We start from the raw sequence: 27,949 nt of genomic DNA, 5'->3' as shown, positions 1-27,949 counted from the left end.
GAAAAGCCTGAAGGCGTTTCACAGCTCAGTTCCCAGGGATCCCTTATTCAGGTGGCCAGGGAAGGGCCATCGCTATTGGATCCCGCACCATGGGGATGGGTGGACAAACGAGGGAGAATCACCTGGGTAGGGGGTCCCTGGGGTGTGGGGAGAAGACATAGGAAGGTGAGACATGGTATCCCCATTCCCTGACAGTTATTTACCCCATATTCCCTCTACCTTTATGGGATGCTACAACTTCCATAACTCCCCTGCTTTCCTTGTCAGCACAATTACTGAGACAAGGCCCTTTCTCCTCTTCTCCCATTAATGGTGTCACCCGTTGGGATTACCTCTTGGCCCCCTTACACTCCTCTAAGGCCATCATTAATGTCTACGCTAATGGGACCGTCTTGGTCTAAGGCCCTCATACCAACCTTCACCTCTTTGATAGATGCTTCCCACGCCTCATCAACTTCCTTTCCTCTCCTGCTGTCCCCCCTCTGTCCTCGGCTACCTTGCCTACACCCTCCCTCCCTGCCCCCTCTCGTGCTCCTTCACGCCCGCAGGGCGTACCTCTGATCTGTAGCACTCCCCGGAAGTCCTTCAAGGTTGGCAACCCTCTCCACATTGTCACTCTTAACTCTCGCTCTGCCATCAAATATTCCTCTGATATCTGTCGCCTTATTGAGGAACTGGACCTTGACGTCCTCCGTCTCACGGAGACATGGTTCACGGCCAGCTCTGTCACCAGCTTTGACACACTCCTACCTGACGGTTACAAGGCTCAACCGTGCGGGGGGCCCTTGCCTTTGATACTGTCAACCATGCTATCCTGCTCAACCGTCTCCGTGATAACCTGGGTATGACTGGTCAGGCTCTGGCGTGGCTGACCCCTTTCCTCTCCAATCGACCCTCCCAGGTCCAACTGGGGTCCTTCCTCTCCGACATCTTTTTCTCTACCTGTGGTGCCCCCCTGGGATCTAACCTCTCTCCCTGGCTGTTCAACCAGTATCTGGCACTCCTTGCCCACTGCATCGCCGCTCTCTGCCCCAACTTTCAGTTCTATGCGGATGATACCCAGCTAATTTTCAGGCTACCCTCGGCCTCCTCTCCTTCCCTCATCTCCGACTGTCTGCTATCCAGGAATGGTGTGCCGCCAATGACCTCTGCCTTAATGCCAGTAAGACAGATTCTACTCATCGGCACACCCACTCCCTCCTTCCCTGCAGCTCTCTGGCCGGCCTCTCTTGGCCCTCTTCCTGCTCCTACCTGCATCGCCAAAAACCTCGGGGTCATCTTCGACTCCACACACCACTCCTCTCCTCACATATCTGATGTCTCTAAGAAGTCACACTACCAGCTGCACCTCAGAGGTATTCTTCCTTTCTTCCCCTTCCCCCAGAAGCTCACTGCCCCCGAGCCCTGGTTCTCTCCAAGCTGGACTACTGTAACAGCCTCTATCTAAATCTGCCTGCCTCTATTCTCCGCCCTCTGCAACTTATCCAGAACAGGACTGCAAGACTTGTCCTCAGCCTCAAGCCCAGGGACTGTATCTCTTGGGGACTGAAATCTCTACACTGGCTCCCAGTGGCTGCGAGGATTAAGTTCAAAACCCTCTGCATTGTCCACAAGGCCTTCTGGGGCCTGGGGCCCAAATACCTTCAACTCTCGCTTCCTAAATATCTTCCTTCTCGTGCTCTTCGCTCATTCGGCTCCAACTCCCCCAGGATCAGCCGCTTCTCCAAGCAACGAGTTGGGGATAGATCCCTCTCCTCGACAGGGGCCTCCCTCTGGAACAGCCTTCCTGCCCCCCTGAAACAAGGAGAACCATCTCCGGTTCCAGAAGCACCTCAAAACCTTCCTCTTTGCTTCTGCTTTCTCTCCCCCTCTCCCCTGCTAAATTCTTGACTGAAACTGCACTGAATCTGCAACTGGGCCACCCTCACCGATCTCGGTCCTTGGCCCAGCCACTCTCAACTTGCACTGCCTCCCTGGCAACCCCTGCACTGCAGGACTGTCTCTATATCCCTATAGCCCCCCCCCTTCCCAGCACTTGTCTGCACTTACCCTGCACTTGCCACCAGCTGGCCCCATTATTTGTTATTCTACTTACCCTGTATTGTACTCCCCCCCCCCTCCCTTTCCCCTTGCACTTTGCCCTTTCGCTCCACCCATGCACTTGCGCGATCTGAACGACACCTGGCATAGTAGGATCGTTGTCCGTCTTCCCTTTGTTTCCCCCCCTCCCTGCCTCGTCGCTCCTTGAAACACTTAGGTGCGGTACAAATGCCATATCATATATCAAGGAAGACTGGTATTAGGAAGATTGCCACTCGTGACATGCACTGGCCTTGTCCGAATAATAAGGTCAGGCACTCAAGCCACAATCACACACACCTGAAACTCATGGACCCCAATTCAAACTATAAAAGGTGGAGCACAGAAAGGCACAGAGAGCGAGACAGGGGCCAATAAGGAAGGCAAGCTGGATGGAGAGATAGAGTAGCAGCTCAGAGAGCTGCTGAGAACGAGGCCAGGAAAAGAACGGGACGCCGAGACACGCACAGGCTGCAAGTTGAGGCAGGAGACAGCGTGGCGAGAAATCAACCCTATTACCAGAGTGGTCACGCATTGGGGTGAGAATACGATGTGGTTGCGAAGGTCTCCGACAGGTGAACATTGTGCAAAGGTTGTGGAAGACAGTTTTCCCCGAGCTCTGTGAAGCGCAGCTGTTTGGCAGGGAAGTGTTTCAGCCATGTTTAAGTGTTTGAAGGAAAGTAACTAAGAAGGAACTTTGCGAATATCCGTTTGAGAATTGTGAAGCAGGGTGCGGGAAGCCCAAAATAATCAATTGAAGAGAACTGTGATGCATGTTGAACTGATATTGAAATAGGCGAGGGAAGTCTAAAAGATTTATGGGAAATCTTGAAGGAACCTTGCAAGAACCCCAGTGAACTGAACTTGGGGAAGGGAGTGGTGAACCACTTTAAATACCATTCTGGCATTCTTTTGATACTCTTACATTTTCCCACACTTCGTTATTGTGAAACTTGAGGGCAAGTATAGGTTTCTAACAGACGTTTCCTTTGTTTGGCTGACTGACTTGGACGATTTTCTTTTACTTTGATGGTCGGGACTGCTCCCATTATAGAATTAGGGCCAGCTAGGAAGTATTCAACCACAGTCAAGCTTAAAGGTGTTGAAACGTGTACCTTTGTGTCTGTGTCCTTACTTGCGATACCATGCCTGCCTCACAAGAGTCAAATTGGCCTTTTCTGACTGCGCTGTATGGTATAGGTGGACAAATTCACTGTTTTGTTGAAAGCTTTGCCAGGGATCTTCCTTGAGCAGTCTACCTCAAATCAAAGTACCACTTTTTCGCAATAATACCTCAACACCTTCTCTGCTATCTCCCTCCACCCCTCACCTTCCCCACCACATTGGTCCCTGCTTTGTACCTTAGGCCAATCTCTGCTTTGCTCGCCACCAGGTGCCGAGTTACAGTAGTCGGAAGCCATGCATTCCCCTTTAAGCCCCACCTGTTTTCCATCGCGGGTCAGCCAGCATTCTGTGATAGCAACCAGGTGCAGCGAGTTGCCTCCCACCCTCCCCGCCCCTCTGTGTGCCGCAGTCTCTTGCCGATGAAAAGTAGGTTACTTGCTTGACCGTAGAGATCTGTTGTCCTAGGAGGGAAGAAAGAAAAACACTGGTCTGTATTTGGGAAGGCAGGTACAGCATAATATAAAGTGGCACTTTCTTCTTGCAGCCAGGCATGCAAGGTTGAGTTCATGGGGGAGACTAGGGCCCTCCCACACTCCACCTCTGAGGGGAGGGAGGGTTATTAACTCTGGCAAACAACCGGATCGGCCTCCTGCACAAGGCTGGGAGGGCCCCCCCCCACAAACCCCACACCATTGGCCGCCTTGCCTCACACTTCCACCCTTCCTTCGAGGTCCCAGTTTTCCCCTCCCAAGGCCAGCTGGCTACCTGGTAAGAAAGTCTACCTTCTACTGTTTTGCACCTCTCCGATGCTCCATTGAGAAGGAGTATGGTTGCAGAGCCAAGAACCACTAATATTTGAGGGCTGGCGTCTTTGTTCCATGCCATCCAGACCAATGGGGGGCAGTAGGTAAAGAGTTTAAATCGAGGGCCGGTCAAGTAGTACCTTAGGCTATGTATAGCTCACTTACACCCAGACTTCTAGTTGTACCACAGGATAGTTAATTTGCCTAGGGAAGAGCTTGCAACAGATGCACACCCCCAGCAACTCCAGAAAAGCTCAGATGTCCTTTTTGAATTGCAGCCGTGAGACACCTTTAACGCCCTTCACCTTGCTGTGGTAAGGCAAAACAGTCCCATTCCAACCTGGAACAAGAGATACTCCACAGGGAGGCCCTCCAGGGGACGCAGACCAACATGGCCACCTCAAGCAGACGCTCAGTCGTATCCTGATGAAAAACACCTTGCCCATGTAGTAGACTGCATAGGGATACCATACAGAATAGGCAGCAAATCTCCAAGCACTCTGTACCATCGAGGATGCACGCTTCAACGAGTGCGGCAAAGCCATTGCAGTTGCAACTGCATGGAGACGAGGCCTGGGCTGCAGCTGGAGTTCCTCCATCGAAACACTGCTGGTAACACGGGTGGAGGAACTAGGACTGGTGCGGGCACGGTGGTCTGATCGGGCCTACAGGGGCAGATGGCGCAGCCGTGCGCAAGGACCCAAGAAGGATAAACTATCAAGACAGGGACGCCACCGAGAAGGAGCGAGAGCCAGCTACTGTCTGCGGCTGAGCTGGCGCTTGTGGTGGGAGCACTGAGGTGTCCATCCCACTGAAGAAGTGCCCAACAAGGGAGGTGCGAGATGGGAGTGCCAAAGGCCTGGCAGGGTTCAGTGGAGGAGAGGAGGGCCTCTGGCATACACGGACGGGTGCAGGAACCTAGTCTGTGTGGGACCAAACCCAAACGTTCCACACTCGCAGAGGTAGCCCAGTAAACCCAAATGGATGCTGCTATGGTCGACAACTCTCGGTTAATGAGAGGTCTGGCTTCAAAAAGGACATACAGAGTATACTCTCAGAATTAAAGGCCTTTAGATCGGAGGTCCAGACGTCCATGTCATAGATCAAGGGGAGGAAACAAAAAGAAAAAAAAGAGAAAACATTCAACATGCTTGTGAGGAAACCAACTCTATGCTGACGGAGACTGAGATAAATGGCCTCCAGAAGGAGGAACAAGAATTGCAGGTGAAATTTGACAACTTTGAAAATAGGGAGCACAGGAATAATCTCTGCATCTACATGTTACCTCAGCCTGAGGGAGAGACGGTGCAACAGTTGATACACAAAGTGAACACCATATGGTCTGATCAAGGTGAGGATGGCCTGTTTGACCAAGTACACAAGGGTGGAGGCCCTCTACCACAGATCAGTGATCACCAAGTGCCAATACTTCAAGAACAAAGCCGAGAAACTGCAGGCAGCAAGGAACAGGGACCAAATAGGCTGATCTCTTTGCTTAACGACGCCAACATATATTCCAAAATATTAGTCAATCAGCTGGCAGGAGTCCTCTCCAAATGAATAGATTCAGATCAAACTGTTTACGTCCTCAGCAGAACTACAGGGGATATATTTGGCAGACCATGAACCTAGTGGAAAAAGTGTAAACTGGAACTCCTGGCACTGGATGCTATTAGGGCATTTGATAGAGTTGATTGGGACTTTTATGTCGTTCACCCTAGAGGCATTTCCCCTTGGGCCGCTTTTCCGCAAGATGCTCTTAGCCAACTATAGCTCACCAAAAACGTTCAACGGGTGAACTTAAAGCAAAAGCCTATACCATAACCGTGCGGGACGAGGCAGGGCTGCCCTCTATCCCTGTTAATTTTCACTTTGATAATGGAACGCTTCGCCCTCAGGATACCAATACCACTATTGAGGGGCTGAGGGAGGGCCAGAATCATTACAAGTCTCCCTATATGCTGATGATGTGATACTCACGTTAACTAATATTCAGCCTTCCCTACAACAGTCCCTCAAAGAATTAGACTCCTTTATTCGGGTGTCAGTCTTTCAAATTAACCATGGAAAATCTGCGGCCCTAGGACCCGGGTTAACTGAGAAAGAGGTGGAAACCGGTCTGTCCGATTTCATGGGGTAGGAAATCCGTAGAATATTTGGGAGCGCATATCCTGGCTTGTCCGAAGGAATTATATGCAGCCAATTTCCCACGCCTCTTTAAAGAACTAGAGGCAGACTTGGAAAGACGGGTGGTCCATGAAACATCATTGGGGGTAGGATTACGGCTATTAAAATGAACCTGCTCCCCATATCCCTCTACTTCTGCTCGGTCCAGCCAGTAGGGATCCTGCAGACTCCTCTCCAGCGATTGCAGCAAAAATTGCTTCGATTCATATGGAAAGGGAGGCAATCTAGGATTTCCAAGAGGGTGATAATGGGCGGCTCACGTCTGGGAGGGATAGGCGCCCTGGACCTTTGCAAATATCATGTAGCAGCACAATAGACATGTTTTCTCGCCTGGCTTGCTCCAATTGCCCCCCCCCCCCTGAAAAAAGTCCCACTTCCCCTCGGACTCCCCACATATATTTCACCTATGGTGAGAAAACAATGGCCCTGGGGTGCTCTCTTCTACAAAGAAGACATTTAGAACATGGGACTGGGTGTTGAAAACAAGAGGGATTCCAAAAGGGACTGGGCCCAAGTACTCCGATTTCCCACAATCGGATTTCACTCCATGTCTCCGGCCCATAAACGTCAATAGATGGACACAGGGAGGCCTATAAACCCTGTCACATCTATTTGAGAAGGGATTTCCCTGCACCTTTGAGTGTTTCAGGGAGAGGTTTCTGCTGACTGAAGCAGATAGATACACATATCCCAACTCCGACACTGGATCACGCACCCACTGGTGAGACGAGGGGCTACATGCGACAGTCACATTGAGCTAACTTTACTGGAGAGGGTAAGGTGACCATCTCTAAACTATATGGGCTCCTGCGAGACAAAACTCCTGACCTAATTATATGGCCCAATGGAAAGCAGACTTGGGCCACACGGGGGCTGGGGGTGGGGGGTGGGCATATGGACAAGGAACTATTCTTCCTCCACTTGTGTGACAAAGAATGCGCCTTTAAGCTAACTCTGCGCTGGTATTATCCTCTGGTACGTTTACAACACATCTCCTTAAACCCTACAAGCTGGCGAAACTGTGGGGCCCAGGGGACATCATTACACATGGGGTGGGATAGCCCCTTTGCTCGAACCTTTTGGGAGAATGTGCTCAATGTGATAGAGGGGATCACCCAGGTCAAACTCCCAATGGAGCCCGAAGTGATTTTATTGGGAGTTCCGATTCATGAGGTTTACCCTAGGGTCCTGGAACACAGCCAAACTGATCACTCAGTATTAAAATTCTGAATTGTTGTTTGAAATAAAGTTTGATACATTGCATCAAACCCTTGGGAGTGTTTTTGGCCTTTCAATTTTTGAAGGATAAGACACAGGAGTGCTACTCGCCATAAACGGAGTCTGTTCGCCGTTGGACTTTCGAGAATATATATATATATATATATATATATATATGTGGGGTAAGGGTTTAAAATGCATGGGATGGGCTAAAAGGATTGAAAAACAGGGGGCATAGGGGACCCCCGCAAAATAATAAATATATTTTTGGGGTATTTTGGCTTCAGTGACATTTACCACTCTGATTTTACCTTTGGTAAAATCACATAACCTGATCAATCAACTCCTCTTAGCAGGAAAGATCACAATCGCCAAAAACCTGGAAATTGCCAGATAGCCCGCAGCTACGATGTGGTGGATTAAGGTTTGGGACATCCTGGTCGCGGAAAGAGTCACCATGGTCAGGGTGAGTATCCTACACCGGTTCAGACATGTAGACCCCGATCCTGGAGAGTGGCCAAAACTTCCAGCCAAACGCATAAACCACACCTCGCAGAAAGGTTTCTGCGGAATTGTTGAGGACATGAGGGTTACCCCGCTGGGGCTTTGCAGGGTTGGGGTGTGCACTGATTGAGTGGGAGATCCTAAGGGGACGAAAAAGGGTGGTAATCAAAGCATGTCGCGCAGTAAACAAAGAGGTACTGGAATTTGCACTGTGTGATTCTCACACCATGATTGCAACCGATTCAAATAAAGTTGGAAAAACAAGTAAACAAAAATCCCTTTGGTGTGAACCTAGGGCGATATAAAAATATCCCCATTGCACTGCATTGGAAGATACTGTAATATGCAAGATAAAATGTCAAAAGACAAAAGGGAAGCAGTGTGCCAGTACCAGTCTGAAGGACTTGTCAATTTCACCATAACAAATGAGCAAAAGGAGCTGAAGGCTTCACTTCTCTGCAAAAGTCAGGACAAGTGAAAAAGCAAAAGGTTTTGGGGTCCATAGAACATGGTGGGAAAGTTACCGACAAGAGAAATCTTTCCTAACAGTGGGGCCATCAGCACTTGTCCCCATCTTCTTGCGCGGGGTAGGCTACTGCCTTGTTTGCTTCGAGGCTTGCTCCCATTAAGTTTGTGAATGGTTTGGCCAATAATGGATTTCAAAAACCCAGCAGATCAAGGAGATTGTACATAGAAAACATTCAAATTATCAATGTCATGCCTTCTCCAGCTATCAGCCAATCGTCCAGATGAGGGTAAATTGGAATAGGTGCAGAGCAAATGAGTTGCTTCTACTGCAAGCACCTTTGTGCAGATACTAGGTGCCAACACAATATAAGGAAATACTATGAACTGAACAGACATTTCAGATGGTCTGGGAACATGCAAATAGAATGCAACTACACAAGTCTAATTGGCCCAGCTGCACACATTCTACTGATCTCACTGCACCACGCCTAGCACTAAAATGAAGCTACATACAGAGTGCACCCAAGCACTATTTAATACACTACTCTCTCCACTGACCTGGACTACGGTCCCTGGAGGCATTCAACCCACAGTGCTTTGAAATCATACCCATGGTAAAAGGTGCTATACAAATGCCCAATAACATAAAAAGGTAGGCAACTTTCATGTCCAGTTTTGCCATGTATACTCCCTGTTTTACTAGGGGGAAACAACTTCTTGCAAAGTGGTAATTCAGAACTTTTGGGGTTTTACAAAAGTGTTTTCAGGATGCAAATGTAACACTGGTATTTTGGTTTAGTCTTTTCTTGTTACAAGGCAATACAGTATAAGTTTTGTGTTTACTTGGGTCGATACCTCTTTTTTTGGCAAAGTGCCCGTACTTGTAGCAGAAGTAGTTCTTTCGGGAGTCTTCTGGTGCATGGCAGAATATTGCCTGGCTACCCCACGAGATCACTTCAGTAGCCTGGTTTTACTATGCTCACCACTCACTTGTCTGTGGCAATTTCTCCTTTGCATGGGTTAGGAACAAGTTACTTACCTGTAACTGTTTTTCTCCAGCATGGGTCTGGCATGGATTCACATGCTCATGAATATTCCCTGTCGTCAGGCCGGAAATCCTCGGTATAGAAAAAAAATCAGTATCAGTTTTGTTTCTGATCTGTCTTTCTTAGTAGTAACCAATCACTGGTCTCTGGGTCATAATGCCCCCAGCAAATGACTGCCCTCTCCCTAAGCCCCGCCTCTGGCAGCCATCCTCAGATTTGGTAGCACGTAAAGTGGCAGTATGACCAAGTGAAGAGCCGCAGAGGGGTAGGCAGGAGGGTTCGCATGTGAATCCATGCCAGACCCATGCTGGAGAACAGTTACAGGTAAGTAACTTGTAACTTCTCCAGCATGGGGTCTGGCATGGATTCACATGCTCATGAATAAGAGAATACATAGCAGTACACATGCACAACCACGGGAGGTGGCAACAGGCTCAACATTAAGCAATACAACAACTCAACATTAAGCATCTCTTACCTCCTCACCAGGCTCACCTTAGGCGAACAGGTTGCGCAGCACTGCTTGGCCGACCCTGGAGTCCCGATCGACGCAGTAGAATCTTGTGAAGGTGTGCGACCTCCACGTCGCAGCCCTGCAGACGTCTGGCAGGGGCACACCAGACAGGAACGCCGTGGTAGCAGCAATCGCTCTGGTCGAATGGGCTCTCGGACGGCCTGGCAGCGGTCGGTTTGCCAACCGGTGACAGTGCATGATGCAGCCGGAGAGCCATCTGGAAATGGAAGTCTTCGAGAGAGCCTTCCCTTGATTCACAGTCCCAAAGTTCACAAACAGCTGTGACGTCTTCCGAAAACTCTTTGTGCGGTCCACGTAGAACTTCAGCGCTCTAGCTACATCCAGCGAGTGCAAAGTCCTCTCGGCTGGCGACGAAGGCTACGGGAAGAAAACTGGCAACACCAAGGGCTCGTTGAGGTGGAAGTCCGACGGCACCTTGGGCATAAAGGAGGGGTGCGTCCTCAGCACCACCCTCGTGTCATGAAAAGTCAAGTATGGAGGCTTGCAAGATAGGGCCTGGATCTCTCCACTCGTCATGCAGAGGTGATGGCCACGAGGAAAGACAGGAACTTCAGAGGCGCCGAATGCATAGGCTCGAATGGGGCCCCCCCATGAGCCTGGTCAGCACCACATTAAGCTCCCACGCCGGGGCAGGAGCCTTCACCGGCGGGAATGATCGGAATAGTCCCTTCATGAATTCTTTCACCAGGCGATGAGACCACAAGGACGCCCGTCCCGTAGTCCTGGTATATCGGGAGATTGCAGCCAGATGTATTTTGATGGAGGCGTGAGCCAGTCCAGCTTTGGCCAGCGACAGTAGGTACGGCAGTGCTTGAGGGGCTGTTATCCGCAGAGGGTTAATCTTCTGTGCACGGCACCAGACAGAGAACCTCTTCCATTTATGTCCGTAGCACTTGAGAGTTGAGGACGCCCTGGCTTTTGCAAGAACCTCTCTGCAGTCGGCTGGGATGTCGTACCCTCCAAACTCTAGTGCTGCAGGAGCCAGGCCTGCAAGTTCAGCGACTCCGGGTTGTGGTGAAGAATGGCGCCTCCTTCTCTGGAGAGGTGGTCTGCGTCCGTCGGCAGCTTGACTGGTGTGGACGTTGACAAGTCCAGAAGGTCCGGGAACCAGATCTGTCTCGGCCACGCCGGTGCGACGAGGATCATCCTGCACCGGGACCTCTTGAGCTGGTTGATGAGAGAGCAGCAACGGCAGCGGAGGGAATGCATAAAGAAATAGGCCGCCCCAGGGGAACGAGAAAGCATCACCCATGCTCCTTGGCTGGGGGAACCTGCTGGCAAACATCCGGCACTTGGAATTCGTCGCAGTCGCGAAGAGATCGATTTGGGGTTCGCCCCATCGTCGGAAGAGTCGATCCACTTGATCCTGGCGTAGTTCCCACTCGTGGCACGAGCGCAGCTCCCAGCTGAGTGAGTCGGCGATCGTGTTTTTTATTCCTGCCAGATGAAGAGGCACCAGAAACATCCGTTGGGCGACGGCCCAATGCCACAGATCCTGGGCTTCCTTGGATAGGACCTGGTTCCGCCCTGCTTCCGGATGTAGAACATCGTGGTGGTGTTGTCGGTGAAGATCCTCACCCAGAACACTGCGCGGAGCTCCAAAATGTTGATGTGGAGTGACTTCTCCTTCGGGAGCCAAAGGCCTCTCGCGTGAAGATCTCCCGAGTGCGCTCCCCAACCTTCCAGGGAGGCGTCCGTCATCACAGTCACCTGGTGAGCTGGGATCTGAAAGTCCGTGCCCGCCGACAGAAGGGAGCGGGTACCTCACCACCGGATAGCCTGACGGAACGTCTCGTTGAGGGATCCTGTCCTCGAAGCTGCCCGTCGACTGGACCCAGCGGGCGTCGAGGAACTCTTGTAAGGGGCGCATCCGAAGCCTGCAAAGGCGCACCAGATAAATGCAGGAGGACATCATCCCGAGGGACTTGATAGATCTTACCCTGGCCATGTCCGTGGCCAGCAGACGCTGCACCTTGCCCAGAATGGTCCTGGTCCTTTCCTCAGACGGCGAGGCCAGCCGCGCCACTGTGTCGAGCTTGGCTCCCAGAAACAGGGCGACTTGCGACGGAACCAGGTGGGATTTTGGAAAGTTGATGGAGTCCCAGGTCCGTGAGCAGCTGGACGGTCTTCGCAGTGTGCTCCACGGCAAGCTCCCTCGTCCTTGCCCGGATGAGCTAGTCGTCCAGGTAGGGGTAGCCGTGGATCCCCTGTAGGCGCAGCCAACGGTGCAAGGCACTTGGTGAACACCCTGGGTGCCGACTTCAATCTGAACGGGAGGGCCTTGAACTGGTAGTGCCGCCCTTGGACCACTAACCTGAGGAACTTTCGGTGTCTTTTTAGAATGGGGATGTGGAAGTACGCATCCTCCAAGTCCAACGACAGGAAATCGCCCTCCTCCAGCTGTCCCAGCACGTGCTGGAGGGTGACTACGGAACTTCTGCGCCCTGATGTACTTGTTCAGTCGTCCTAGGTCCAGGATGGGGTGCCATCCTCCGGTCTTCTTTTTTACGAGGAAGTACCTTGAGTAAACTCCGGGGCCCCGAAGCCTCTTTGGGACGAGCTCGATGGCACCTTTCTTGAGCATCGCCCTTACTTCCAACAGTAGTTGAGGGACGTGATTTTCCTTCCTGGCCATGGGTGGAACGCAAGGGCACTTCTAAAAACTCCAGGGCGTGCCCTTGGGCCAGGGCGTCCAGCACCCAACGGTCGGTGGAGATGGACTCCCACACGCTGACTAACCTCGCCAGCCGGCCTCCCACCGGGGTGCTTCGGCGGGGGCCCGACCCCACGGTCGGTTCAATCTTGTTTGGAGGCCGCCTTGCCTCCTTGACCTGCCTGTCGACGACTACGGGCACCACCTGACTTGCTGCGTCCCCTGTAGGCTTCCTGGGACGAAGATCTTGCGGCTTGGCGGTACATGGAGGAGCCACTGCCGGATCCCTTGGAGGCACCTTGTCTACCTCCGGAGCTCCGAAAGGACGGCCGTCGTTGTTGGAGCACTCCCAGTGCCCGGGCAGTCTCTGTCTGTCTTGATGGCCTGAAGGGACTCATCAACCGCCTTCCCAAACAGGTTGTTCCCGTCGAAGGGCATGTCCAAAACCTTGGTTTGTACGTCCTGGTGGAAATACGTGGCCTTGAGCCATCCTCATCGTCTCAAGCAAACGCCGTTGCCCAACTGACAGAAACCGGTGTCGGCGATGTCCGTTGCCACCGAGATGGCGTGGTCCGAAGCAATCTCACCCTCCTTTAGGATTTCAAGGGCCTCAGCCCTTTTGGCGTCCGGAAGGAAGTCTAACAGAGGGGCGATTTTGAACCACAACTCCCTGTCGTAGCGGGCTACGATAGCCAGGGCGTTGGCCGTCTTGATAGTCGTCGCTGCGGATGAGATGATCTGTCGTCCCATCGTGTCCAAATTCCTGCCCTCGCCGTCCGGCGGGGAAGTTGATGTCGATGCCCCCCCCCAGCTTTCTTCTTTGCCGCCGCCGAGACGACCGAATCCGGGGTAGGTTGTGCCCGAAGGCACAAGGGGCAGCGTCGGGGACCCAGTACTTCTTCTCGTACCGGTCCCTCTTTGCCGTGGCAGGGTTCTTGAGGAGGGCGAGCCCCTCATCCCAGATGTCAAGAAGCGGTACGGCGAGGACCGTATTCCTTTTAGCCTCGCGCCGTTGGTAAAGGAACCCTTCCTTCTCTTCTGGGCAGAGCTGGAAAAGCTCGGATGCCCTGGAAATCATGGAATGAAAGGATCCAATCTCGTCGGGCGGGGACGCCCGAGCAGGGGGCGACACGTCCCGCCGTCGCCTCCGTCATCATCTGTACCTGTCGTAGCCGTGTCCGTGCCTGTATCATCCCCGTGGGTAGTAGACCGGGGGGGAAGGTAGAGTAGGCCGCAGAGGTGGGAGAGGTGGCGTAGGATGCGTCGTCCTCTTATGCAGTGGACTTTCCGAAGGTCCTGGCTCCGGTTCCCCCGTCGGGTCTGGCTCGGGTACCTCCGTCGGGAGAAGGGGCAACCTTGTCCTCATCTCCGAGCATAAGGACTGAATCGCTGACAAAATGGCCGCCGAAGTGTCCTGCGGCGCCAGAAACGACGGGCGCGAGGGCTCTTGAGGTGCCTTGTCGGCGACACCGTCGCTCGTGTCGTCGCCCTCGTCGGGATCCCTCCCGATGGGCTGGGCCTCTTCCACGACTTCGATGAGCTCTTCTTCAGAGGTCGTGTCCGTATCCACGATGGCCACCAGCCTCTCCCCCACCTTTTCCAACGTGGAGAGACTGGGTCCTGAGGGCGCCTCCACTGGTGTAGCCTCCACAGGCTGAGCCAGGGCCGCGGCGACATCCGCAATCGAGGTCTTAGCAGGGTGAATTAAGGCCATCGTCACCTTCTGGACGCCTGGGGCCTTCACCTTGGGGGGAGGGTCCGAGCTTCGCTCCCCCTCTGCCGGAATCTTCGAGATCGACCGGGGCTTCTCCAGAAGCTTCGCCGGGTTCTCGGACTTCCTCTTACCCGAGCCAGAGCGTTGGCTCGTGGTTGATGGCGCCGGGGAGGATGAGCCCTGCCTGGCAGCCAAGGAGCCCGACCGTTCGGCGCTCCCGGTGCCCGCAGACTCGGGGTGCTTAGCCTTTTGTTGAGCCCCGGTCGCCAGGGCGCCCTCACAGGACTTAGAAGACTGCTTCCTTTCAGCCAGTTGGCGAGACGGAGGTGGCGATCCTTCATGGTCCGCTCCGACATGTTCCCACAAAACGCACAGTCCTTCTCCGTGTGCGTCTTGTCCTCATGGAGACAGTAGAGGCATAACGAATGCTCGTCCTCCTTGAAAACATTCTGAAGCTGGCATCCAGGGCAGGTCCTGAACAGCTTTCTGGGTGTCGAGCTTCCTTTCTCCTGGGCCATGTCCGGGGTAAGCCTCGGAACTTCTGGAATCCTCCAAAAGCGTAACTCGACGAAAACTTCACCCTTGAGGGGCGTAGAAAACTCCGAAACGGATCCCCGTTGATCGGATGTAAAAACGGTGGAGCTTGAGGCTCTATTTAACCGAAAAATCAGAAAAATCTCCTGAAAAAGTGCGAAAACGCTGCAAAAGCTCGAGAGCTACAGCACGAGGACTCCCAACACTTGAACGTGCAGTAAAAATCTGAGGATGGCTGCCAGAGGCGGGGCTAAGGGAGAGGGCAGTCATTGGCTGGGGGCAGTATGACCCAGAGACCAGTGATTGGTTACTACTAAGAAAGACAGATCAGAAACAAAACCGATACTGATTTTTTTCTATACCGAGGATTCCCGGCCTGACGACGGGGAATATTCATGAGCATGTGAATCCATGCCAGACCCCATGCTGGAGAAATGAAGTTATCCTCCCTCCTACTGGAGAGGCATACACCAAACATCACTTTAAGGATGAGGCCGCCCCTCAACCTCTGGAGGTTTGGCCTCTACCATGGCCTGGTCTGCTGCACTATAGCATGGCGTAGGCAAAGATGCAAAGATGCGAGAAACTGAGCCAGTGTTCCATCTTGTGAAGGATGGTTCATTCTGTGAGGATGACTGAGCGTGGGATTGCCCAAAATAAGTCAGTTTACTCAAAGACAACCCAATCTCTTGGTATATACTCCCACCGATTTGGCCCAGTGTTTTGAGAGCCTCATGCACAGTTTTAACTTTCTTCACGCCTTCATCAACAGTTTTCCCAAAGAGAAGCTAGTCTTCTAGTGATTTGTGGAGCAGGTTTGCCTGCATTTCCAGTTTAAAACTAGTCACCTACAACCATGCGTGGCGTTTTAGTAGTGCTGCTATGTGATGGACAGCCATCTGCGGGGGTGTAAAAGCCCTAGCTTTTCATATTTATTACACAAAATGAGTATCATTTGGTTCCTGAAAGGGAGGTGTACTAACTAGACCGCAGCCCCCACCACTCCCTTCCATAAATGTTCCAGGCTCAAATTATAGTGAACATGGGTCTTTAATGGGATAGTATGCCAGCCCTGCAGAGGGTAGGTCCAGAGATAACATTGCATTTCTGACACCTGCTAGGATGCCAGGTTCCTGGAGGCAGATGTTGAGTGTTTATCTTCTACACCTCTGATACAAAACATAATAATGGCGTGCTTAGTCAGTCTGATGGCACATGCATCTTCAAATATAAGCCATGCCTGGTTGTGGGGTAATTACTATTAAGAGCACAATTATAGTTACAGCAATTTGACATCACACTAGTGCTGGCTCCATTGGCAGTGCCAGCTATGATGGGACTGGTTTATATCAAGTGTCCGAACTGACTGGTTCCACAGCTGCTATGTGGGACAATAGCCAGGCTGAGGCATTTTGATTCTCCCCTGCAAAAAGTCCAACACCTTACTCCTACAGCACAGGATTTCCCCCAGCAGGTCTCCTGGAAACCAGTGATTCACAGGCAGCACTAACATACCCACTCTCACACCATGGGGCGGACTACTGGAGTCCAATTGAAGTCAGCAAGGAGGAGACGTAAGGGGCGGAGATAGAAAAGCCAGAAGGGAGAGGGGCTGAGCGAAGGATATCATCTCAGTTTGTGTTGGCGCTCTACCCTCTTCCTGTGCCCCTTGACCCCAGATTTCTTGCAGACAAGACACTTAGCGTGTGATGCCAGAAGTCAAATGGCAATTGTTATAACAGACTGGCTTGGAACGGTTATAGAACGCTTGCTTTGTAACAATCCCATGAGTGGAAAGGCTCATTTTTTTAAATTAATGTCTTGACTTCCAAGAAACACAAGAAATCAATGGACCTCCATTGGGGATACAGTCCATCCCCAAAGTCCTCTGCCAGGGAGAAGACATCCAATTCAAAGACTAGCTCTGTCCCCCCCCCCCCAACCATCCTCAGGGAGCAATGGGGTGAACAGCTGTGGACCAAGGCCTCTGTTGGCTGGACTGAAAACACGATCCTGTAAACAGGAGGTGAAGGATCCCCTGTAGGTGCCACTATGCTCCCTGGAGTGAGAGTGCAGACAGAACAGAAGGCCTCACCTTGTCCTGTAGCCACTGAATAGGGACTCACAGCAACACAGAAGCAGCTGGAATCCTGTTTCACAACCTCGAGACATCAACCAGGCTCAATGTCTTCAAACCACCACAGGACCCATGGTGCTCCTTTTGGCAATGTGAAAATGTTTAACAGATTATCTGGACTTTGAGCTATCCAGACCACAGCTCGAGCCATTGAAGTAGACAGTCGCCTTGAGCCGATCAGGGGCTCGATATCATGCAGGCAACAGACCCGAGCACAGACTAGACAGCATGAATCCATCGAACTCTCCTGTTGAATGCAAACTTTGCCAAACAAAAGTAATCGCCTCACCAGCAACTGCCACGAACCACTGAAAGCCATAGTTCCACATTCAGACTCCATCCATAGGAGCCTTGTACCTTTGAAAAGACTGGACGATGACCGACAGTGGGATTGCATTGACTAACATCTTAAATCAAGCTTGACCGTGGGAAATGCACCTAACAACCCAGCGGACAAGTAACACAACCAAGAATAAAGGTATTGTGAAGAGGCCCAAGGGTCCACCTTTCTGGAACATAGTGACTAATAAGTCCCAACCGACCCCCTTCTCCATCTTGATCTTCAAAGACATATCCCTGAACAGCAAATTGTTGCCAATCTGTTTCCTGAACACCCCAGTTCATCTACCCAGAGTGCCATTCCACAAACGTCTACGTTCAGCGTTTCTTTTACAGGGGTGGGTTTTTCCTAGTGTTTTCTGATTAGTAGTTTTAATCAAATAAGATGCAATGTCTATTTTTTATACAACCTTGATTGGGCATTTTTATTTCAGATTCATTGTACTTCGGTTGCTTGGATTGGTACGGTCATCAGCTTAAAGCAGCTCCTGAAGCTATAGCTTGCCCTTGGCGTGCGCTACCAAAAGAGGCACATATTTAGGGCAAGGTACCAAAAAGTTACAAAAAAAGTTATTTTGCATGCTTACAACCTTTTTGTTAACTTCGTGGTTATGACTGCAAAGTGTTCAGGATGGGCTGGTGGCAGTGGATATTTTTCTACGATGTTTTTACTCTGCCATTTTACCACATGATGCCATAGAGTACCATATACTCTAAAATGGGCGTAGCAAAGATGAATGCTCGTTAGGCCATTTTGTTCATTGAATTTCTTCCGCCCTTTCGTGTCCAGAATTGCAATGTATGAAAAGACCTTTCCCAAGCAAAGTGGTGGGCTGGATTTGAGGGCTGGGACTGTCTGTCCCAGTCTTTATCCAAGCAAAAGAGTGACTGTTGCAGGAATTGAGGAAGAACAATGCGTTTAACAACCACCTTTATCCTTCCCTTAAAAATCTACCGAGAATGCTGCTTTTGGGGTTTTGCACTGCTGGCCAGCAACCCTCTGTGGGGCCGATCGAGCTTCATGACCCAAACCACATATGTTATTCCAGGGACAGGGTGTAGCTTGCCGCACCTCCTCGTTTACAGCTATTAAAGAACCGTTGTGCTGTCAGTCGGAAGACAAACCTTTTTCGAATTTAGGAAAGAAAAAGCCAAGTGGACTTCATCCTTGCAGTAAGGCACCCGTAACTACTGTTGAATAACAATCACTCTTGAAAAGTGGAGAAAATACATGTTCAATACATTACTCCATCCAGTGGGGTGTACAGTACTTTCTGTGATACTGCTTGTCCCCCATCCTCCTGAATTTGGGTCAGTACATCGTTGGCGAATAAAAAACTGCTTGGGTCTCGTATTAAGTGATGTATGCGGAATTATTAGAGAGACAGAACAAATGCATGATGTAAGAATTCAGAGAGCTGGGCCCTTGCCACACAGCCACGTCCCCGCAAGTCCTCAAACAGCACACAGAGCATCTTAAACATTGGGTTGAGAAACGAGCAATATGCCATGGAAGAGTCCGGCAAAGTCAAGGTTTTTACAAAAATGCACTACATTGAAAACTCACAAAGTTACTAAAACAGCAAAAAGTAACTCCAATGATCATCAGGGTCCGGAGGCCATCCACAAAAACATCATCTAATCTTTAGGCTAGCTTACCCTCAGAGTAGCAATGAAATGAGTCCACAAATGAGGCTTAGAAGGTGGAGGCATGGCAAAACAAAGCAGTGGAACAGGACCACCTTTTTAGGAACTGAACCCGAGATCTGGGATGCGTCAGTTTTCTCCTTGTGGGCAAGCATGACCGATGTGTTCCCTAGATGTTAGAACTAAGTTTGCATGCAACACAAATATTTTCTTGAACCTCGGCTATATCCGCAAATAGACACCTCAAAGCAAACAGTCACAGAAACATTGTGTGTTGTTGGGGGGGAGTGGTGGCAGGGGAGGTGAGGAGGCTATCTGGTGAGTGGGGGGCGGACAATGATGGGGGCACTTGGTGAGGGCCTAGGGGGTGGGGGGCCCCCCCATGTTTCAAGAATGTTTTCCCCCCTGACATTTTTACGATATTTGCGGCCATCTGTAGTTCATACATAAAAGACTAGAGATACAAGGTTATCTGTAGTTCTGATCCCCCGTGGCTATAGAATGTTTTTCTTGTTTTAAATGATATAAATATAAAATATTGACAGGTATAGTGACTACAGGGGTGAGAAATCAGTGGCCGCAGACAGTGACAAAATCTGCATCCGGAGCTCCGATCCAGGCAGTAACCAGGACTGACCATGCTTAGCTTCAAAGCAATGTAGCATATGGTACCCTTGGGCCATGGTGTCTAATAAATAGGCACAAGTTAAAAGACTGCTTAGAGCAATGTTTATAGCGCCTTGATGCCTGTGGGCTGTAGTGCGCTCTACAAATCCAAAAAGAATAAAATAATAACATGGCCTGAGGGGGCAGGCACCTTCCTCGCTTTGAAGCTAAGCAGGGTCAGTCCCGGTTCCTGCATGGAAGGTAGACAGTCCACAGTTCCGGATGCCGTGTGTTTTCTTAGTTTTAAATATCTCGGGACATACTAAGAAAACACACAGCATCCACATCATTTGTTTTTAAAACGGTGCTACTGCTAGTCCTTGACGGTATTGAACTTAGAGACATTTTTATTGCCTCACGCTGAATTGCATTCTGGCATTTGTCTCCCAGTTAAGATGGGGGTGGGGGAATAATGCAACAGTTGTACACTTTCTGCCCAACATAGTGCAATAAAGATTTATATATGTGACACACGCTATGGAATGTGCACTTTTCAAGTTAACTTTATAAAGCAGTATTGGTGAAAGCCAGACATGGGGTTGAGGAGGGGAAAGGATGAGACGGCAAGTAAGTTGTGAGTATTTGCCCACGATGTTGACAAGAGTGTTTGTAATTCCGAACACTGGTGCAGGTATTCTCCCCCGATTGTGGCTGCTTTTCAAGGCACAATTAAAGGGCACGTGGGTGAAGAGCAGAATTTTCAGAGGGCGTACGTAACCCCTTGGTTTTTTATTGAGGTTGGCAAGCTTGCTCAAGTATTTGGCTACAACGAATTTACTCAGGTGGTCATGTTCCCAGTGCAGACGCTTACCCACAAAACCACAAGCACTTGGTTTGCATTATGATTTGGTTTACCAGGGAATATTTTATGACAGATTGCTGGGTTTAAAAGGTGAGCACCCGTTATACTTTGCCAGCATATTTATTGGAACAATTCCTCTCAGGTTATTTTTCTGATGTTCATTATTTTTTTTTTAAAGATCCAATGCCATTTTGTCTTGCGCATTTTCTTCTAAGGGGAAGGTCACATGACCTACATCCATTTATTTCACTTGAATTGAAGATATATGGCACAGTAGAACAAGTTTGGCAAGGCAGTTCTCTATTCCGCAATTTGATTGGGCATGCTAAATTTGTATCCTAAATTCTTTCTCACCTCCTTGCTTGGTACTGCTTTGGGAGTCTGTCATAGATGTGAAATACGTCGGAGGACCCAATCCCCTCGAAGAACAAGTTACTTTCTTACCTGGTAACGTTCTTTCGATGGGATGGTCCGACAACGTATTCCATATCTATGACAGATAATGTCCACAGCTGTGCTGCTTCGGAAAATCTTTGGCGTCTGCGTCCTGCGTCGATGACGTTGATGCGCCGTCCCCGAGGACCTCCTCCGACGGCACCCGATGTGATAAGTAGGACGCACGACGCCCATAGCCTCAGTTATAGTTTTTCCCCCAGAACGTGTGGCACCAGTTTTCTGCCAGTCAGACACACAAGGCCTTGCGGAACGCAAGCTGCAATCGCAAAAGAAATTCTGCAGCGGGGAAGGGAGGGAGCGATATGGAATACGTCGTCGGACCATCCCATCGAAAGAACGTTACCAGGTAAGAAAGTAACTTGTTCTTCGAGGGGATTGGGTCCTCCGACGTATTTCACATCTATGACAGACTCCCAAAGCAGTACCAAGCAAGGAGGTGAGAAAGAATTTAGGATACAAATTTAGCATGCCCAATCAAATTGCGGAATAGAGAACTGCCTTGCCAAAGGCCAGATCTTGCCCTCTGATGGAATCGAGGGAATAGTGATGTACAAAAGTATGTACTGAAACCCAGGTGGCTGCATCACAGATGTGACGAAGAGGAACTCCCCTCTGCAGAGCAGTAGACGCAGCCACTCCTCTGGTAGAATGGGCCCGCAAGCCAGCCGGAGGGTCCTTACCCGCCAAGCGGTAACACTCGGAGATAGCTAAAATAATCCAACGAGACAGTCTGTTTCGTCACAGCTTGTCCCAAACGCTTTCCAGCGTAACCAATGAAAAGTTGATCGTCCACTCTGACCCGGGACATGCGCGAAATATAAAAACTCAAAGCTCTCCTAGGATCAAGCCTATGGAGCCTCTCCTCTTCCTTACCAGGATGTGGAGGAGGATAGAACGCCAGAAGAACTTCCTTCTGGCTCAAATGAAATTCCGAAACCACCTTCGGAAGAAAAGAAGGACGAACTCGAAGGACAACTCTGTCCTTATGAAACACAGTGAAGGGTGGCTTAACTGAAAGTGCCTGTAACTCACTCACTCTGCGAGCGGAAGTAACCGCAACCAAAAACACAGTTTTCAGAGTCAGCCTCAAAGGGCAAGAATGTAAAGGCTCAAACGGAGCACTCATAAGAAACTTAAGAACAAGGTTCAAATCCCAACCTGGCACCAAAAAAGGTGACGGAGGAAACACATTAGTGAGCCCTTTCAAAAACTGCGAAATTAAAGGAATCTTAAAATAGGAACACTCTTCAGACGAGCGTTTAAATATGGACAGCGCCGCCAGGTAACCTTTAATGGTCCCCACTTGCAAGCCCCTGTGGGCCAAAGAAAGCAAAAAAGACAAAACCATGGGAATGTCACATTCAAAAGGATCCACATTCTGAACTGTGCACCAGTCGCAGAACTTTCTCCATTGGCAACGGTAAAGAGACTTAGTTGCCGGCCGCCTGGCTGAGAGCAACACCTCCATCACGTCTTCAGGGAGGTCCCAATCCTTATACCTCAACCTCTCAGAAGCCAAGCGTGAAGATTGAGGGATCTGACCTCTGGATGGAGAACCTGACCCCCCTCCCATAAGAGCAGATCGCCTCGGTAGGGAAGACGACGTGGAGGGCAGATGGACAAGTCTAGAAGGCCGGGGTACCACGTCCTCCGGGCCCACGCCGGAGCAATGAGGATCATCCGGGAACCGAACCTCTGCAACCTCCGCAGAACTTGCGGGATTACGGGGACTGGAGGAAACGCGTACAGCAGTGGGAATGACCAATCCACCACGAACGCGTCTCCTAAGGCTCCTTTTGGATGAAATTCCCGCGAGCAAAACCTGTCGCACTTCCGGTTGACACTGGAGCCGAAGAGATCCACTTGAGGGGTCCCCCAAAGGGCGAAGATCTCCAGGAGAATCTCCTGAGCCAACTCCCACTCGTGAGAGATCGTGCTCTGCCTGCTCAGAGCGTCCGCCGTCTTGTTGTCGTCTCCGGCCAGATGAACCGCCGAGATCGAAACTTCCTGCTGGATGGCCCAGAACTCGAGCTGCATCGCCTCCCTGCACAGCGGAAGTGACCCTGCCCGTCCACCCCCCCCTTTTTGTTGAGGTAGTGCATGGCCACCGTGTGGCCCGTTAGAATCAGGACACTCTTTCCGCGCACAGTCGGCAGAAAAGCCTTCAGGGCTAGCCTGTCGGCCCTCAGCTCCAACAGATTGATATGGAGTCTGGACTCCGACGGAGACCAACGACCGCTGACTGTCAACTCGTTGGCATGAGCTCCGCATCCCTTGAGGGATGCGTCCGTCACGATCGTCACCTCTGGCCAGGGCAGCCAAAATGGGGCCCCCCTCATCAGATTGCCCTCGACGGCCCACCACAGAAGGTCCCGGGCTACCGAGGACGGCACCTGAACAGGGTCCGACAGCCTGCCGGAGGACTGAGACCACTGGAGCTTGAGTGCCCACTGCAAAGATCTCATCCGCAGACGAGCCTCTGGCACCAGAAGAATGCAGGATGCCATGAGGCCGAGCAGTCTCAAGAACTCGGACGCTGGGAGATTCTGGGCAAACTGAAACTTGTGCACCATCTGCTGAATGTGAAGAGCCATCACCTGAGGAGGAAAATGCTGCCCCAGGGACGTGTCGAGCACTGCTCCGATGTACTGGAGCCGGTGCACTGGTGTCAAATGGGACTTCTTTAAATTGAGGGAGAAGCCCAGCCTGTGAAGGGAGTGGCAGGTGACGGACAGATGATCCAGGACTTGCTCGGGAGAGCTCCCCCTGATCAACCAATCGTCCAGGTAGGGGTAGACGTGAATCCCCCCCTTTCCTGAAATGCGCTGCCACCACCATGAGCTTGGTGAAAACCCTCGGGCGGAGGTCAATCCATACGGCAGGACCCGAAACTGAAAGTGTGAGTCGCCAACCGCGAACCTCAGGTACTTGTGCTTGGGATGGATCGGCACATGGAAGTAAGCATCCTTGAGGTCGAGCGACACCAACCAGTCCTGAAGTTGAAGGGCCTTGACGACTTGAGAAAGTCACCATCTTGAACTTGTCCTTCCTGAGGAGTTTGTTCAAACCGCGCAAGTCCATGATGGGTCTCAATCCCCCGTCTTTCTTTGAAATCAAAAAATAAGGGGAATACCATCCCTTGTTCCTCTCCGCTACAGGCACCAGTTCTATGGCTCCTTTCTCCAGCAGGGCTTAAATTACCTGCGCAAGGAGCGGATCCGGACACTTCAAAGAGAGGTTCCCTGGTGGATTGTCGTGAGGCCTCTGCCGAAAAGGAAGACAGTAGCCGTGGGTTATGATCTCCAGAACCCACACATCCGAAGTAGTGGCTTGCCACTCTACAAGATGCTGCGCCAGCCTTTCCCCCAACCGGCGAACCATGGGACCTGGCCTCATGACTGAGTGGTAGCGGCTGCGGCGTTGCCTGAGGGGAAAGAGGCAACTGCCCGAGCGGCCTTGGCACCTCGAGTACCTTTGTTTCCACCTCTGGCACTCTTACGATGGCCTCTTTGACTGCTAGCTCCCCTCGCTTTACTGAAGGACGAGTAATAGCGAAAGGAACCTCCCCTCCATTGCTGTCCCCTAGGACGAAAAGGCGGAGTTTGGCGAACTGCAGCGCCCAACGGCTTTGCTGCAGCTTTGGAGGTCTGCAACCTCTCAAGGCTCTCGTCAGCCTTGCTGCCAAAAAGGTGTTCACCGTCAAAGGGCCTGTTGAGGAGCCGGGACTGCACATCAGGAGCGAACCCAGACTTCCGCAACCACGCAAACCTGCGCATTACGGTGCTCGCCGCCATGGACCGGCTGGCACAATCCGCCAAGTCCAAACCCGACTGAACGGCCTCACACATAGCATCCTTGCCATCCTGAACCATAGCAAGGAAACCATCGCGTTCGTCCCCTTCGGGAATATATTCAGCCGCTAATGCAACACAGTTCCACAGAGTGTGTGTGAAACGAGACAAGGCACATATGGAGTTGGCCGCCTGAAGCGCCATACCCCCTGAAGAAAACACTTTCTTCGCCCAGCCGTCAAAACGTTTGTCGTCCCTATCCGGAGGGATGGTAGGATACGACGCCTGCTTTGCCGGGGCCGTAGCCGCCTGCACCACCAAACTCTCCGGAGTGGGGTGCCTAGACAAGTAGCAGGGGTCGCTACTGGCTGGACGGTATTTTTTCGTGACAAAGATTTGCCCACTGCCGGGAGACTCTCCGGAGCAGTCCAAGCCGCCGCCACCCTTCTCTGCAGAGCCGTATGAAAAGGCAAAACCGGGTCAGTGGGGTCTGTGTCTGTGAGATCATCCTGAACAATCTCCCCTGGGGGAGCTGACCAACCCAAGTACTCGGTGACCCGAGACATAAGGCGCCAATATGAAGAATCGGCATGAGTGCCAGGCTCCGGCCTACAAAACTCCACCTCCGGAGAGGTGTCCAGTCCACTGGCATCATGCAGCGACTGCCGCAGATCATCAAACTGGCTATGGCCCGAGATAAGGTCATCTGGAACCGTAACCGGAACCAAGCCCCCGACAGAGCCTTCATCACCCTCTGAAATGTACTCCAGGCGGGGAGAGGAAGACCTCTGTGGACCAAAGCAGTGCCTGACCTTGGCCATAGCCTTTCTAGGGGCAAACCCCGTGCCACAGGGCCCCTCCGACACCACCGCCTCGAAAGGTGTCGAGGGCGCCGAACGAGCGACAGAAAAGGCGTCGAGCGAATCGGCGTCGACGTCAGCTGCAGCACCGCCAGCATCGGCGGCGTCGACACAGGCCTCGAAGCCGGAGCTTCGAGCGTGTCTCTCAACGACCTAGGCGCCGACGGCGTCGACGACCCCCTCGGAGGCGGAGCCTCGAGTGAAATCGTCGATGACTTCGGCGCCACAGGCGTCAACGTCTTCTTCGAAGACGGCCCAGGATCACGCGGTCTCGAGCGCGTCGAGGACCAGGACCTGGAACGGGCATGGCGAGAATGGCTACCCTTGTCCGAGCGGGACCTCTCCCGCGAGCCGTGCCGACCAACCGAGCCCGAAGGCGTACGGGTGGTGTCTCTCGACCGGTGCCGACCGACCCCACTCTGAGGCGCGGACGGACAGGTGCCCTGCGATTCAAGAATTGCTAGCATCTGCTTCCCGAAGGAAGCCCATTCCTCCGGTGTCGCTTGCATGGACGGATAAGCGACCAAGGCCGACGGGCGGAGTCCTCGGAAGAGGACGGGGAAGGCGACCTATGCCGGCGCTTCCGGGAATGCCTCGAAGAGGCGGAGGAGTGGCGAGACCGACTCCTGGAAGGAGACCCAGTGGACTTCCGACGATGACGCGGTGAGTCACCCCTCGAGTCATCCGTCGAAAGCCCGGCAGACCTCGACTTCCGGGGCTTAGACACCCAGCCTACCGACAGCTTCTTCTTGCGTTCCCGCAAGGCCTTTGCAGCGAGCGACTGGCAGTCGACAGTCGTCCGTATCGTGGGCCTCCCCGAGGCACCAGAGGCAGGCGTCGTGCGAGTCTGTGACCGACATCTTGGACCCACAGTCCCCGCAGTTCTTGAAGCCCGGACGCGGGGTGGAAGATGAGAAAGACATTGCCACGAACATGTCTTCACAAACCGAACAGGTTCAACGAACCGAGAATTGAAAACAGCAAACTCCAACGAGTCGAGGCGTACCGAGATTCACGAAGCGAACACGTTCACGGAAAAAACGGAACGGAGGCTATGGGCGTCGTGCGTCCTATTTATCACATCGGGTGACGTCGGCCGTCGGAGGAGGTCCTCGGGGACGGCGCATCGACGTAGGACTCAGACGCCAAAGATTTTCCGAAGCAGCACAGCTGTGGACATTATCTGTCATAGATATGGAATAGGTCGGAGGACCTAATCCCCTCGAAAGTGAACATATATGGGTGCCAGCTTTTGATTTTTGATATACAGGCAAAAATTACCTGGGCATATGTTATTCTTGCAGACGGTCATATTTTCCCACCCAATTCCGTGCTGCTTAAATGTGGTTAGATGGGATTGTGCGATGTATCACAGTCACTAAGAGACTAACCATAAAACAAGGGGCTTGTGGCACACTCCTTAACCTAAGTGTGGGGTCCATGGCCAATAATTTTATCTCACTGCACATTGCCTAAACACATTGCGAGTTCTAAAAGCCTGAAATCTTTTATACATAACAATACCACTGACAAAACAGATAAAAATCAGTGTGTGATTAACGAACGTCTTAGCGTGATGGGTTGCAAATGTTTTAAAATAGAGTGGCCCTGCCCACCGGCCATGGCTAGTGGTTAGGTAGTGATCAGCCATGGCAGTGAGCACAGCTAAAGGCTGTGCCCACTGACCATGGGCGAATGCCATGGCTAGTGGTCTGGTAGTGCTCTAAAAATCTATGGAATAACAAAACTCTTGAAATTCAAGAGGAAAAAAAAAAAAAACTTTCATTGCAGGGACGTTAAAGATGAGAACGCAACAAAACCCCTGAAATTCAGCTAAAGCCACCTTCATCGTGCCCATCTTGCGCAGCATATGACCACAATGACGACTTAAACGGCGGCATCGATATCATAAATGACATCGATGATCATTTAATGGCATCAGACCTAGGATCACTATTTATTTGCCCATATGAAGACCGCCCTTACATTTCTACAAATGTGATAGTAACATTATAGAATAATGCCTAACACGGAGAACATTGTTTAACACAGTAACACAGTAAACAGCTACACATGCATCATATCACTACTTGTGAGGCTTTCCTTTGTAGTACGTTGGTAAAAGCTGATATCTGAATTATAAATAGTACACTGCTTAGAGTGTTCCCATTTGTCCACTATAATATTATCTGTATATACATTTACAAAGTTAGTAGAAATAAATAGAAAGCGACAGGTTGAACCCTAATTATTTACGACGTTTTAAAATAAACATATGCAAATACGAATTGTTTTATTTTAAGAAAAATGTGTACACGTATAATTTTCTAAATGACATGAGAAGTGCTTCAAAACAGGGATCAACTCAGTATTTGGTTAGATTTT

At 51.2% G+C, this 27,949-nt stretch overlaps 1 protein-coding gene across 1 annotated transcript in view; it reads right to left on the bottom strand.

Moving 5' to 3' along the window:
• DHX38 (DEAH-box helicase 38) overlaps positions 1-27,949 on the bottom strand; it is a 2,105,687-nt gene that overhangs the window by 1,910,180 nt on the left and 167,558 nt on the right. The window lies entirely within an intron of this gene.

This window comes from Ambystoma mexicanum, chromosome 1q (genome assembly GCF_040938575.1).
Source record: "Ambystoma mexicanum isolate Mex_15411 chromosome 1q, UKY_AmexF1_1, whole genome shotgun sequence".
Taxonomy (NCBI): Eukaryota; Metazoa; Chordata; class Amphibia; order Caudata; family Ambystomatidae; genus Ambystoma; species Ambystoma mexicanum.
Note: the sequence above shows the minus strand (reverse complement) of the source record. Positions and strands in the feature narration are given on the sequence as shown.